The following is a 13,465-nucleotide window of genomic DNA, read 5'->3' on the forward strand; positions in this document are numbered from 1 at the left end:
GGCAGTCCTTCCTCCTTACCCCCTCCTCATCACCTCAGCACATTCAGTGAACGGTGCCATGTCCTGATATTCCCTTGCCTTGGGTTTGGTCCCTCTGCCTTCCTTTGTTTCCAATCCCATCCATTTGGTGGAATGATTTCCTAAAGCTATTTTAGTGAAGTTTCTCTTTTGAATTCGTTCCTTGTTAAGTTTTGCAGCCCAAACCTCAGCAAAACACCGGCTTTCCCAAGGCAGGCTGTGGTGGAGGGACATGGTGGGTCCCATGGTCACTGTCCCTGCATGTCTCCCTCAAGACTCCCTGGGCTGATGGATCCTTTTGTCTCTGACTCCTTTGTTTAACAGTTTTGGAAACAGTGAATTGGCCTTTCTAGCCTTTTCTGGATCTTAAAGGACTTTGCTGGGTGCAGGAAAGGTGTGCAGGCTTTTAGGAGATTTCTTCTGTTCTGGAATTTGGTTAATTCACCCCACGTTTCCTGGTGACTCTAGTCAGAAGTGTGAGACCCTTTATTCATACACTGAAGTGTGTTGAGTGTTTAAAGGAGGGTTTAGAAGCAGATGTTGGGGGCATCTGAGGGTCCTGGCTGCTGCCCTGGCAGCAAAGGGCCTGGCCTGTCCTCTAAGGGCATCCTGCCTGTCCTTAAGGGGATTTCTGTCCCAAAGGAACATCCTGTCCTGGATGGGACTCTTGTTCCAAAGAGGCATTCTTATCCTGGAACAGGGGATCCTGTTCCCAAGGGATGTCCTATCATGGACAGGGGTGCTGTTCCCAAAGAACACCCTGTCCTAAATTGAGGTCCTGTGACTAAGGAACATCCTGTCCCCAAGGGTTTTCCTGACCTGGATACATGTCCTCTCTCCAAAAGGGTTTCTGTTTCCATGGAACATCTTGTCTCCACGGGGTGCTCTTTCTCCAGGAGGTGTCCTGCCTACAGATGTCCTATTTGAGGTGGAGCTCCTGGCTGCAGAGCCCAGCTCCACAGGATGTTTCCCACCCTGCTCACACCAGGGCACAGCTGGGTATCCATGAACACCCTTGGCAACCCAGCTTTCCATAGGGGACCACAGCTCACCCAGCCTTGCCCTCACTGCACCCCCTCCCCACGGGCAGGGCTCCGGGTGCAGCTCACAGCAGGATTACAGCAGCGCTTCCATGAAGTAAAAAGGGGTCTTGGGTCACTCAGGGGAGCCCTGCTGGGGGGACTGGCAGTCATTCCCAAAACTGGGGCTGTTAATTTGTTGTTGTGCAGAGAAAATAGGGCACCGAAGTGTGTTTGAAGGTGAGCTGATACAGATTTATTGGTGGCTGGGCCTCTTTGGGAGAGACATTTAAGTGGTGCTAAGAGGATGCTGGGAGAGGGTTTCCAGCAGTGAGATCTCTCATTTGTCCCTGAAGGAGAGTGGGGGGCTCCAGCCATGCAGCCCACCTGGAAAGCACCTTCCACTGCATCAGCATGGCTGTTTTAACCACAGCCTGAAGCCCCCAGCCACGTCCCCATCCCCTCCCACTCACAGCTGGGTCCAGCATCCCTGCCTTTGCCGCCTGTCTCCACCACCAAGCAGCATTTTAGCATCCAAATTCGACAGGAAGAAGCTTTTTTTCCAAAGGCACCTTGCTCCTGGCGACCCAAGGGTGCTCCCTGGGGACAGCATCCACCTCACCTGAACACCACCGCCTGCCTCCCTGGCGGGGGAAAACCCCATGGCAGGGCTCAGGCATCGCCCTAGCTCGGGCTTGATGTTTGTCATTATATTAATCTCTCATTTGAAATGGATACAAGGAGGAGGGGGGAGATAAATTAGTCCCATTCTTCTGGGAAGAATGAAGTGACCCTGCGAGGCGAGGGACGACCGTGCCAGCCCCACCGGCCCAGGCAGAAATGCTAATTTCTCCTTTCCTCCACCAAAGCCGGAGTAAAAAATGCTAATGGGGCTGACGGCGGGCTGCAGATAAAAGTCTGTGTCTGCTCGCGCGCACACAGATGGGTTTGAGCGCCGCGATAAGCTGGCAAACAAGGTAATTAAAATAATTAAAATGCTAAACAAAGGGGAGGATGGAGACAAGCGGTACAAAGGGCTGGGAGGGACGAGCAGCTCCTGGGAAATGGTAACTGGGTGCGGGTAAGGAGGAGGGCAGAGGGATGGAGGTGGGTGGGCTGGGAAGGAGAAGGGCTGTGGGGTGCACCAGGTAACCATCCCATCGGGGAGCCCCATCCCTGGGTTGCAGCTGGCCCCGGCCACGGGGACATCTGCCTCTTCCATCCCCTGTCTGCCCCGGTGTCCCCTGCACAGGTGACTGGGAGCAACCTAGGAGCCCAGGAAAATTCCCACTGCCTTGGCAAATTTTTCCAGTTTAAAACAAACTGCCCCCAAAACAGGCATGTTCTGCTGCTGGAAATTGCTATCTCAAAGTCTCCCTTTTATTAACAGCATCCATTAAAATATGAAAAAAAAAAAAGTGATCTTGAAATTAAAATTAATTTTTGTTTCAGGCCAAGAGAAACATTGGATTTGAGCGAAGTAAACTTTTATTTAAAGCAAAGTCCTCAGGTGGCAGACAGCTTTCCTCTGCAAGGAGAGCTGGGGTCTGGAGCCAATCTAGAGACCTCTGTGCCTCGCTGAGGCCAAATCCCAGCATCGCCAGCTGCAAATCCACACTGGTGCAGCACTTGGCAGGGATGTCCCTGATGGGCTGCCACCACCTCACAAGGTACAGCACAGAACTGGGATGGCCCTGCCAGCCTGTGTTGCCCCATGCCAGGCTCAGAATGCCCCAAAGGAGTGCACTTCTCCCTGCCCGTGGCTGTGCATCCATCCCTGGTGCTTTCCTGGTGGCCGTGGCCCCTGGAGCGAGGAGCCTGCGAGACAGTTTTAGCAGAAGCCACGGAGGGTGGGGAAAAAGCAGATGCCCTGTGAGATGCAATGGGGGGGTCGGGGCTGAGATCCCCCCTCTGAGCTTCCTGCTGTGAAGGAGCTGCAGCCAAAAAGCAGGCTGGGGGCTGGCAGCCTGCCCGCGGTGAGCTGAATCTCCGGCTGCAGTTTGAAGCTCGCAGACAGCTATTTAACACAAACAGCCAAGCTGTTATCTTTTCCCTTAGGGCCACCATCCCTTTCGCTTCTCAAATGCCAAATTACAGCCTACATTTAATTTCAATGCCACGGGGAGATGCATGTCAAGGGAGGGCAGCTTCGTTTAAAATTAGCCACATTAGATTAGTGGTGATACAGCCAGGGAGGAGGGCTCGGAGAGAGGAGAAGTGTCCCCATGAACTTTGGGGGAATTCCTCTAGGAATGTTGAGGATTTGGGCTCCAGCAGGGCCAAGTCTGCCTCATCTGCTGCATCCCTGGCTCCAAATGGATGCTGGTTCTGGCTGGGGGTATTCCAGGTTTCATGGGGTCAGGGAAGGGATCTGTGGTGCAGAAGGCAAAATGCGGAGCTGGCGCAGACCGATACAGGGCACCAAGTGTGCTTCCAGCCATCAGCCATGAATTATTTGTCCAAGGGACATTTTAAAGTATCTTCAGTGAAAATTGTATACTTTTTTCTGCACAGCACACTTATGGGAGCAGGATGTGAGGTGGTGTTGGTTTTCTGACCACAGCATTGGCACTGGTAGGATTCCTGGGAACTTTTTTGCCTGGATGTGGGTTGAACAAGCAAGGGGATAAAGACTAAAGAGCCTCTGCTAGAGCACAGCTACATTCTGCTCTGGTCTGAACCCCCAAAATGATGTTTTTTTGGCGGGGTGATAATCAGAGGAGGTTGAAACCAGCCATGTGCACATGGAAAGTGTCAGCCCAAATCTCAATTTCTTTTTCTTTACATTGAAATGCAGAAATGCTAAAATTGTGGGCAATGCTTTCATGGGGAATAGTGACAGCCAGGAAAAAAAAGAGAGAGCCCGTAATTGCAGGCTTTCACTGACAGCAAAACAACCCTTTAATAATAACTAAATACAAGGAGTGCGCAGAGAGCAATCTTCTCAGAAAGAAACAAACACTGATTTTTCTTTTTTTTTCTCCTCGCCAGAAACATGTCTGCTACAAAACGGCTGGCTGGCATCACCCACATCTCCTTCATCCCAGGGATTCAGTTTGTCCCACCAAGGATTTCCAGGTGTTCTGGTGTGTGGCAGGGCAGGATGAGCCCTGGCTATGCCCCTGTTCCCTCCACGCCTGCGCCCAGCGGTGCCGGCACAGCCACGCATGGGGGTGTATGATGGGTTCATGGCAGGGTCCAGCATCCCTGTGCTCTGGGAACCAGTCTGTTAGTTTTAATAAAGCTATTAAAGCCTCAAAATCCCCTGGGGTAGAGCAATGAGGGGTGGACACGGGCAGGGACTGGGAGCAAAGCAGAAGAAACATGGAGAAGGTCCCTAGAAGGTCCCTGCCGGAGGGGGAGCGGTGCCATGGAGCAGTGCCAGCCCTGCTGCAGCTCAGTGGTAACTGGCAGCCCTGTGGCACAGGGGAACTGCTCCCCATTGCACAGGTCCTTCTGTGTGTCCCCATCTCAGGGCTGCTCCTGCGGGGGTGTTCCCACACTGCGCCCCTCATTCACCTCAGCTCACCCCAGGTGACACAGGGACAGTGACAGGTGACACAGTGTAGCTTCAGCAGGGGCAGCGGAGATGTTGATGGGTCTGTGGCTGATGCCGTGTGTAATTCAGCATCTGTCTGTCACATCAAGCCAGTCCTGCAGCATTCCCAGCTTCAATAGACCCCTCTGTCCTGCTCTGCTTCACCAGACTCCCTGCCCTGCGCAGCAAATCCAACACCCTTGTTGTGGGCAGCTCCTCCCCACCCAAAGACCACCCAAAATACAATTTGCCTTGCCATGCAGCCAGCCAGCGATTTTTACAGCAGGTGAGGAAGCGGCGGCGGAGGAAGGGGGGGAGCAGGGCCAGGCAGAGCCGAGCCGCAGGGATGCTCCATCAACATGCAGAGCCACGTGCCGCTTCGACAGCGGCCGGACAGCGTCTGGCTCATCCAGACAAACTGCTGTGGGGAAAGGGGGAATTCAGCCCCAGAAATAACGGTGGAGAAGGAATCCCCTCACCCTGAGCCCAGGACGACGGGCTGAATCCCACCTATAGGACCTGCCAGCGGGAGCCCTTTGTGGCCCTTAATTAGGCTGTGATCTAGGTGATAGCTCCGTTTGGAGGAGTGAGGAGAAATCTTCGTCTTGTACAAAGCAGTGGTGCCACCCCCAGCCTGTCCCCTCCTGCTCTCTCACGGGTGGCGTTCGGGCTGGGGAGCTGCTGTGCCAGGTCTGGGCTGGCCAAGCCGCCGGGGCCAGCCCTGGTACTCAGGAATCTGCCGCCTCGTGGGGCTTCAACTAATGTGACTTGCATCTGTAATTTACTTTTAAAAGGGGATTCTTGCTTTCTCTCTCTCCACCCTGCCTGCTGGCTGCTCCTGGATTTTCCAAGCAAAGGGAAGGGGAAGAGGGGTATGAATAAAATATCATCATGACAGCTTTTATATATATATACATGAACCCGCTCTGTCAGGCTGCGAGCTTCATTTTTAAATAAGAAGCTCAGCTCCATTCCCAAGAGGCCGGGAGAACGCAGCGGGCTTTTAAGAGAAGGGACCAAAACAGAAGAGCATTTTCCTCTTCCATCACATCAGACTGGAGCTGGGTTAATTACGCTTCTCTGTCCTGATTTAAGCACGGGAGCTTATTCAGTACAACTGTTCCTTTATTAATGAATTGCAACCCAATTTTAACCAGAGGAAGCTGACGAGGAGGAAAAAAAAAAAAAAAATTGGAAACCCTTTTGCCAGCATGCTCTGTTTGCCTCTGCCTTTCATTTACATAACTTCAAAGTGATGCATTTTTTAAACCAACCTATTTTCAGGTCTGGCTGGACTGCATGAGTGCATGGACATCCATGCGGATGTGGCATTTCTCCGTGTACGCCCACTGCTGCTGCAGGGTGCAGCAGCTCCTGGGCAGGGCTGGGATGCACCATCCTGCTGGGCTGGGACGTGGCTCTCCATGCTCTGCTGCTGCCCGAGATGCTGCTGGCTCTGGGTGAATGTCACCATGAGCTTATGACCCGGTGCCAGCCAGTCCCTGCAACATATCCCGGGGTTCCAACCCTGCCCTGGCCCGTCCTCCCTAGGATGGACCAAGGGGTTCATGCAGGATGCCCCAGGGAGCAGGGATACATGCTGCTCCAGTCCTGTGCTGGTCCTGCACTGGCACCTGGGGTCCCTCTGTGTCTCCCCACAGCATCGGGGGAGTCGCGGGCATCGGCGCCGCCGCCACGCGCCAGGGATCCAGGGACATATGCTGCTTTTTCACACCGCGGAAACACCACCTGCTCGGCTTCCTGCTCAGCCCCAGGCAGGAAGAGAGGGGAGCCCATCACCCCAGTGCCCCCCAGCATGTCCCCACAGCCTCCTGCACCCAGCAGGGCGCGGCCTCTCCCTCCCAGCTGTGGGCAGCCGTGAGTGACCTGAGCTCTGGAGTGCCGTGGGATGGCACAGCTGATCCCCAATGCTCTGCAGGCAGAGAGAGCTGAGAGCGGCTCCCCAGCTCTGGGGTGTGCCAGGAGCCAGCCCGGTGCCAGCACCCACCACTGACACCCTCCATCGGCTTGCTCCACACACGGGAGAGGTGCTGGGGTAGGGGGGAGCCTCATGGATATTCATGAGCAGAGGTTTGCTGATCAAAAGGCGCAATCCTGTTTTCCTTTATAATATATCTGGTTAATACAGACTTAATGAACAAATGAATAATAAATTAGACCAATTTTGTTTTCTTTCTTCTTAGAAAGGCGGGCGCAAAGGGGGACTCTGTGAGGGTTTGATTGATAGCAGGGGCTTGCTGGGAGATCTGCTCCTCAAACCCTTATTAAATATGAAACGAACAACGGTGCAATTGGTTTATTCTTATTGCGATGGTGGACGCAGGGAAAAGAGGAGGAGGATGGGGAGGAAGAGGGATTTTCAACTGCCTTCACCCGACACTAAGGCAGGGTTCAGGACTCTGGGCAGGCTGCTGAGCCCCTCGGTGGTGGTGATTGCACCGATAACCAGAGCGCAGTGTGGGCACGAGCTGCAGGAAGCAGCCAGCACCAGCATGGCACATGGCCCAGGGTGATGCAAAGGCATCGCGAGGGAATGGAGCAACAACACCATTGCACCAGCTGGATCTGGATCTGGTGCCACCAGGAGAAGGATGAAATGACAAGCTCCATCAGGGAGATGAGTTGTGGCCACCCGTCACGGCCGCGAGCCGGGGATGGCAAGGGGCTGTGGGTCCCTGCAGGGCAGCACAGCTCTCTGAGTGCTGCCCCTGCCGGCTTGGCTCACTGCAGCCTCCGGGCTCGTGTCACGTCCCACCTGCTGATGTGAAGCCCTGGGAGGAGGTGTTGAGTCACAGACCACTGGATCATCCTCCACCTGGCAGGACTGGTGGGAAGGCAGCTGCCCAGGACAGCCCAGGGTGTTTCCCTAGGGAGCACTGGGGCTGGCATGCAGGTCTCTAGAAACACAAATCCCTTCAGAAACACCCTCCTGGCCTCCAACAGGCTCCAGGGTCTGGGCTTCAGTCTCCACAAGGTCCCACTGAGATGCCTGAACCACCTGGATTCCCTGCAGAGCCAGTGATGGGCGCATCCTCCTGCCCTAGGACCACAGCATGCCCCTCTCCCTACACAAAGGTGCTGGGCTCCTTGCAGGGTGATTGATGTGGGTGTCATGGGTGGCTTTCCCATGCCCAGCACCCCTCTGCCCTGCCAGTAGGGCCAGGCAGTGACTCCAGGTGGGTGCCAGCACCCCAAACCACCGGTGACAACGCACACAGCCTCCAGCAGTGAAGCAGGCACTTGTGGAAGCTGCTCCTCTCCAGGTAGCTTCCCCCTGCCATCATTTCAATCAAAAAGAGATGGAATTCCCAGCTGCTGTGATCTTAGCGCTGCTCCAGCTGCCTTGGCCCAGCCTTGCCGCTTTTCTTTGAGGCTCAGAGCCCCTCACTGGAGTCCTGGCCGTGATGGGAAGCTGGGCTGGGGATAAAAGTGCCGCTTACCTGCTTACTTCTGCTCCAGCGCCCAACGAGCAGCAACACATGGATTACCAAAAATAATTCCCCCTAGAAAAGGAGGGGGAAAAGAGAGGGGGGGAAAAAAAAAGGCAAAAAAGAAAAGAAAGCCTGTGCTGTGAGAACAGCCAGCTAACCTCGAAAGCCTCTTACCTGGCTAGATTTAACTGCCTTTGTTGCTGCATCAGCCTGAAAAATCCCCTCTCGCATCGTGTCAGTGCTGCTGGCAGCTCGGAGCCGCTTCCCGGCCCTTTGTAATGAAAGGCGGCTCTGTGCGGCTCCGCTCTCCCCGCTCCGGCTCCTCTCCCGAGAGACCCAGCTCTTCTCTCACACTGCTTTTCTTTGCGGGCCTGTGCACGGGGCTCCAGAAATGGCCTGGGGAGGAATTGCCTGTATTAAACACTGGCCCTGGCATTAACTTATCTCCTGCCTCCTTGAACCTGCTTATCGCTGTGATCCCAATTGCAGCACTTCCAGCTCGCTCCAAAGTGGCATTTCTGAGCCATATCTCCAATCTACTAATTAATGGCTTTATTAATGCTAGAGGAATGGCATGGGTTGGGACAGGGAGCATGAAGGGCACGGGAGCTTGGGCGAATCCAGGGTGCTAAGGTGGAGCCCGAAGATGTCCCAGGGAGTTGGTAGTGGTGGGACACAGCTCCCACACCACACTCCCATCCCCTCCTTTTCCAGGGCAAGCCCCAAGGCCACCTGTGCCACCACGATTCAGAGCCTGGCATCTGTGCCACGCTCTGGCCAGCAGCATAGTGGAGCTGGGAGTGAGCAGGGGATGAATGGGACCAAGCCTGGGTGCCCTTTCCCCTTGGATTTTTCTGCCACCCCAGCACAAGCCCTCAGAGATGAAGAGGGAGCCAAATCAGCTGAGAGGTATCAAAGAGGGACGTGTGTATGTGGATGGGGTGCGACACCGATCCCAACGTCCCCTCTGAGTTGGTGTCACCCAGGATGGTGGGTGACAGCCACCTTGCCTGGGAGCATTTGGCAGAGGCGGCAGTACCCAGCTGGAGGACGCAGAAGGGCGTTCGTATGTGTGTGTTTTGCGGGACCTGAGCGCACCTCAGGGCCCGGAGCTGCATCACCAGCGCAGCATGCACATGCAGCACGCCTTGCCATGTGTGTGGGGACAGCCACAGCCCCTTCCCTGGACCTGCCACTGCTCAGTGGGAAAGAGGACGGTGACGATGCTCCATCCTGCCCGAGATGTTTTGGTCTGTCTCCCAGGGTGGGCATCCCTGTCCCGGGCTCCCTGTGCCTCTCCCTCCCAGGCCCACATCTGGGCTGTGACCTCCATCGCGGGCTGTGTCCCCATCCCGGGCTGGGCTCCTCCTGCGCTCAGAGCGGCCCCGGGAGCGGGGGGGTCCCGAGGGGATGCCGGGCGGTGGGTGGGGGAGGCGGGGGTAAGGCAGGGGAGGCAGCGGCGGGGGCGGGGAGCCCCGGCCGGACTCCCATCCCCGGGGCCGGTGCCGGGCAGGGCCGGGGGCGGGGAGGGGGCGCTCGCCCCCCCTTCCCGCTGCCCGCCCCCGCGGCAGCGCGAGTCGGCGGCGGCTGCAGACGGGGACGGCGGCGCCGCGCAGGTAGGACCGACACCGGCAGCGGCACCGGCAGCGCGGCCGGCCCAGGGGGAGCTCGGTGCGGGGCAGGAGCGGGCGGCGGGGCAGGTGCGCCAGCCTCCGTTCGGCTGGAGCGGCGCCGGGTCCTGCCCGGCCGGCACCGGCCCCGGGGATGGGAGCGGCGGAGCCCCGAGCGGGGGAGTCCCCGCTGCTGCCGGAGCCGGGGTTGGATCCTGCCGGGAGAGGGGCGGCCGCCTGGCCGGCCGCGGCGGAAAGGCTCCGGGATGGAGGATCGGCGGTCCCGGGGACCGCTCGGGGCGATGGGGCGCCTCGGGTGCCCACGGAGAGCGAGGCCGGGGGATGCCAAGGGCCGGCGTGGGCGTGGGTCGGGCGCCGGCTGCCTGGCGGCAGGTGGATCCGGGGGAGGGACACCTCGGGGGGACTCCTCGGCCGCTCGCTGTGGCCCCCCATTTCCCCAGGGGTCGCTGCTCTGGCCAGCTTGGTGGGGCCGGGGGAGCCTGGGGGAGAGCCCGGTCTAGCGGGGAACACCCTGGCAGGCAGGAGTCATGTCCTGAGGGGCCGAGCCCTTGGCTCCTCTCCCCGCAGAGCCCCGGCCCGCGAGAGACCGACTCCCCGTAGGCTCAGTGCATCGTCCCGGGTGGCCTCGGTGGGCTACCGGGGTGGCCGGTGGCTCTCCGGGGATGCGATACATGTGACACGGCTGAGCTCTCTGCTCCGTTCCCTGCTGCCGCCTCTTCCCTCTGCAATTTTTCATCCTCCCATCTCCACGTCTACCTCTGCAGCCTCTGGTTTCTTTTTTATCCTTCCCTCTTGTTTCAAGATCCGTGGGTTTGTGTGGACTTTTTTTTCCCCAGCCCACTCTCCCCCCCCGCTCCTGTTTTCTCATCCGTGCTCTCGCTCGCTCGAGCCCTCGTCTTTGTTTCAGCTGGGGAAAAAAAAAAAAAAAAAAGAAAAAAATTGCTTCCCTTGTAAAGTTGGCCCTGGCAGAGCGAGCCCCTGGAGAGCGATGCTGCCCGGGTGGTGCGGGAGCCAATGGCAGCCCCGCCGCCCTCCAGCCGCGGTCCCCAGCGCGGGGGGACACCGCTCGCCCCAATAAATACCTGTCACCTCCCAGGCAGGGCAGTGTTGGGGTGGCCCGCGGTTGGGGGGCACTGGCGGGCTGACACAGGTACCTCCGCGGAGCTGCTTTTCCCAGGGTGGGTTTTTCTCCCAGCATGATTTTGATCACGGGCCCCGTGTCTCGGTTTGGGCACCTCTGTCACTCGGATCTGTGTGTGGTTCTGGCCCCCGACGGTCCCGTGGGGCTGGGGGCGGCCCTCGGGCGGCCTGGGGGTCTCAGGGGGCTTGGGGTCTCAGGTGCTTGTGTTTCAGGTGTGTGCTGCTGTGCCCAGGTTTGCCTTTGTTTGGAACAGGGACGGGAATGAGGGACGGGGAGGGGGGGAAGGGGGGGGTTGGTCTTTTATTTTCCCTTTTGCATGTGTCTTTGATACCGTCCCTAGGCGGGGATCCCATTTCCCCGAGCCGCCTTTGCTCTGCGTGGCTCCTCCTGCGCTGCTGGGATTCACAGCAGCCCCAGGTAAACGGAGAAGCCAGGACTGCTCTGTGCCTCCGTGTCCCCGCACCGCGGGCAGGCTGCCGGACCCCGGCTGCGATCCCTGCTCCGAGCCGCTTTGTGCCCGGCTTTGGCCTCTCCGGCTCGGGTATCGCCTGCCGGATGCCGGCGGCAGAATCTGGCCCCTTGTTTATAAGCGAGGGAGTAGTTTTGTCCTTATCTCCATCTGCTACGGAGGCTGGAGCTAAAATTTCAGTGGGATGCTGTGGATCACCCCGGGCGGCAGCCGGCGTGGGTGCTGTGCCCAGGGGATGGAGTGCCCAGGGGATGGAGCGCCCAGGGGATGGAGCGCCCAGGGGATGGAGCGCCCAGGGGATGGAGCGCCCAGGGGATGGAGCGCCCAGGGGATGGAGCGCCCAGGGGATGGAGCGCCCAGGGGATGGAGCGCCCAGGGGAAGGTGTGGGCACCCCGAAGGGCAGAGCAGCGATGGGGTCTGTTCAACCCAGAGCTGGGCTCTTGAGGACCACTGGTTTTAGCCATGGATTTATTGTCTGGTGTCTGTCTTCCCTCTGGCTCTGCTTCCTTCTCCATCTCTAGGCTGGCTCTAAAAGGCAGGGAAGAGGTGATGCTCGGGGCGGGCAGCGCACAGAAGGCATGCGGGGTGTTTCGGGGGGTACGCACACACCAGGGTCTACAAAACGCCCACTTCCTCGTCCCCAAGGAAGTTGTTTTTACAGGATGCCGCTGTGGCTTGGGGCACCCGATGGTGCTGATGAGCTAAATAAAGGCGGGTGGAGCGGGAGGTGAAGGCACCGAGCGCCGAGGGGAGCGCGGGCCGGGCGCCTCGGGCTCGGCACGGCCGCGGCGGCCCCGAGGGCTCCGTTTGGAGCAATGGCGTGTGCGGTGACGGGGAGGACCGAGGGTGAGCAGGGCACCATCAGGAGCCGGGGCCCGGCCGCATCCTGGGGCTGCCGTGCACATCCACAGCGGGAACAGAGCCGGGGAGGGCGATGAACGAGGGATGTTGTCTTCCTCTGCTCTGCCCTCCGCCTGCCCCTGCGCTGCTGAGCCCCAGCACAACTGCTGCGAGCCCCTGCCTGCCCCCTCGAAGCCGCTTGAACTCGGCCACGGGGAAAGAAGGCCGGGCCTAGGGTTTCCTCCCACCTCCCCCCTTTTTTTGTGTGCCTTTTAGACATGAGACATTCCTGAGCGGATATTCGTTGCCGGGGCTGGGACGCCTCCTGCCAGACAAAACTCATGAGAAATAGGGGAACTAGTTTGGGATTTTTTTTCTCCAGTGTCTTGACCCTTTGAGTTATTGAAAAGCCAGCTGCAGCTCAGCCCTGTACAGCGATTCCCATGTCTCCAGCCAGTCATTTTGGGTCTATAGGTGGCTTGTAGAGAAGTCATTGTGACTACGGGAGCAGTAGCTCACACTGTTGTGGTTTTTGTGGCAGGTTACATGGTTTTGTCTCTATTTCCTCCCCTCCCCAGTTCAGATGTGCAATTATCAGAATCGTCAAAGTGTAAGTTATAAAACAAAAAGCTGCTGTGACATAATCATAACTGCCCTCAGTGAAGTCAGCCTTTGGAGCTGGGACACCCAGAGGAGCACTCTGCCCTGACCCATCTCCTGGCCACCATCCCGTCCCCCACCTGGCCAGTGCCAGGGCAAGGAGGGGAGATGCAGCTAGGCAGGGAGGGAGTGGGTGACCTTGTGGGGTCCCCTTCGTCCTGCTCCGCTCCACCACCTCTCGTTTTTGTCCAGGCACTCACCGTAGACATCTCTGAAAGCTCTAATCTGCAAAGCCCTGGGGGGCTCCACACTGCACTGGCTGCTATTATCCCCGAGACAAAGAGGGACAGGCAGGCAGATTACCTTGGCCTTTAGTTTTTCAGCTGGGAGCAAAGAAAAGCTTTAAATGAGCTTGCTGCCAGAGAGGGATTGACGAGGCAGAGCCCCAAATGCCCCACACTCCTTCCTCTCCTCAGATGCTGCGGGACCCCGTTTCTCATCCCTCGGGCTGTCCTGTCACTCCCTGCTCTGCTGCAAAGCCCCAGGGCGAGGCAAGGTTTTGTCTTGCAGGGCTGGGCTCCTCTGGGGCTCCCCTGCAGCACCCTCAGTGTCTCAGGCCCTGGAGCACCTGGGCCTGGCCAGGAACAAAGTGACGCTCACTCCCACCTTGTATCCACCATCCCTGCACCTGGTGGTCACATTTCCAGGCTGGAGCGCTGCTGGGCTCCCGTGGTCTCGTCCCGCCCGGCTCAGGGG

General features: G+C 58.1%; 1 long non-coding RNA gene across 1 annotated transcript; it reads left to right on the forward strand.

The window, feature by feature from the left end:
* The first annotated feature begins 2,044 nt into the window (after positions 1 to 2,044).
* Positions 2,045 to 5,787, forward strand: LOC147651020 (uncharacterized). The gene is made up of 3 exons (XR_015274799.1): positions 2,045 to 2,118; positions 2,490 to 2,707; positions 4,029 to 5,787. It is a non-coding gene; the product is annotated as an uncharacterized LOC147651020 (long non-coding RNA).
* The last annotated feature ends 7,678 nt before the right edge of the window (positions 5,788 to 13,465 follow it).

The sequence above is a fragment of the Cyanistes caeruleus genome, chromosome 11 (genome assembly GCF_971803275.1).
Source record: "Cyanistes caeruleus chromosome 11, bCyaCae1.hap1.1, whole genome shotgun sequence".
NCBI classification, from domain to species: Eukaryota; Metazoa; Chordata; class Aves; order Passeriformes; family Paridae; genus Cyanistes; species Cyanistes caeruleus.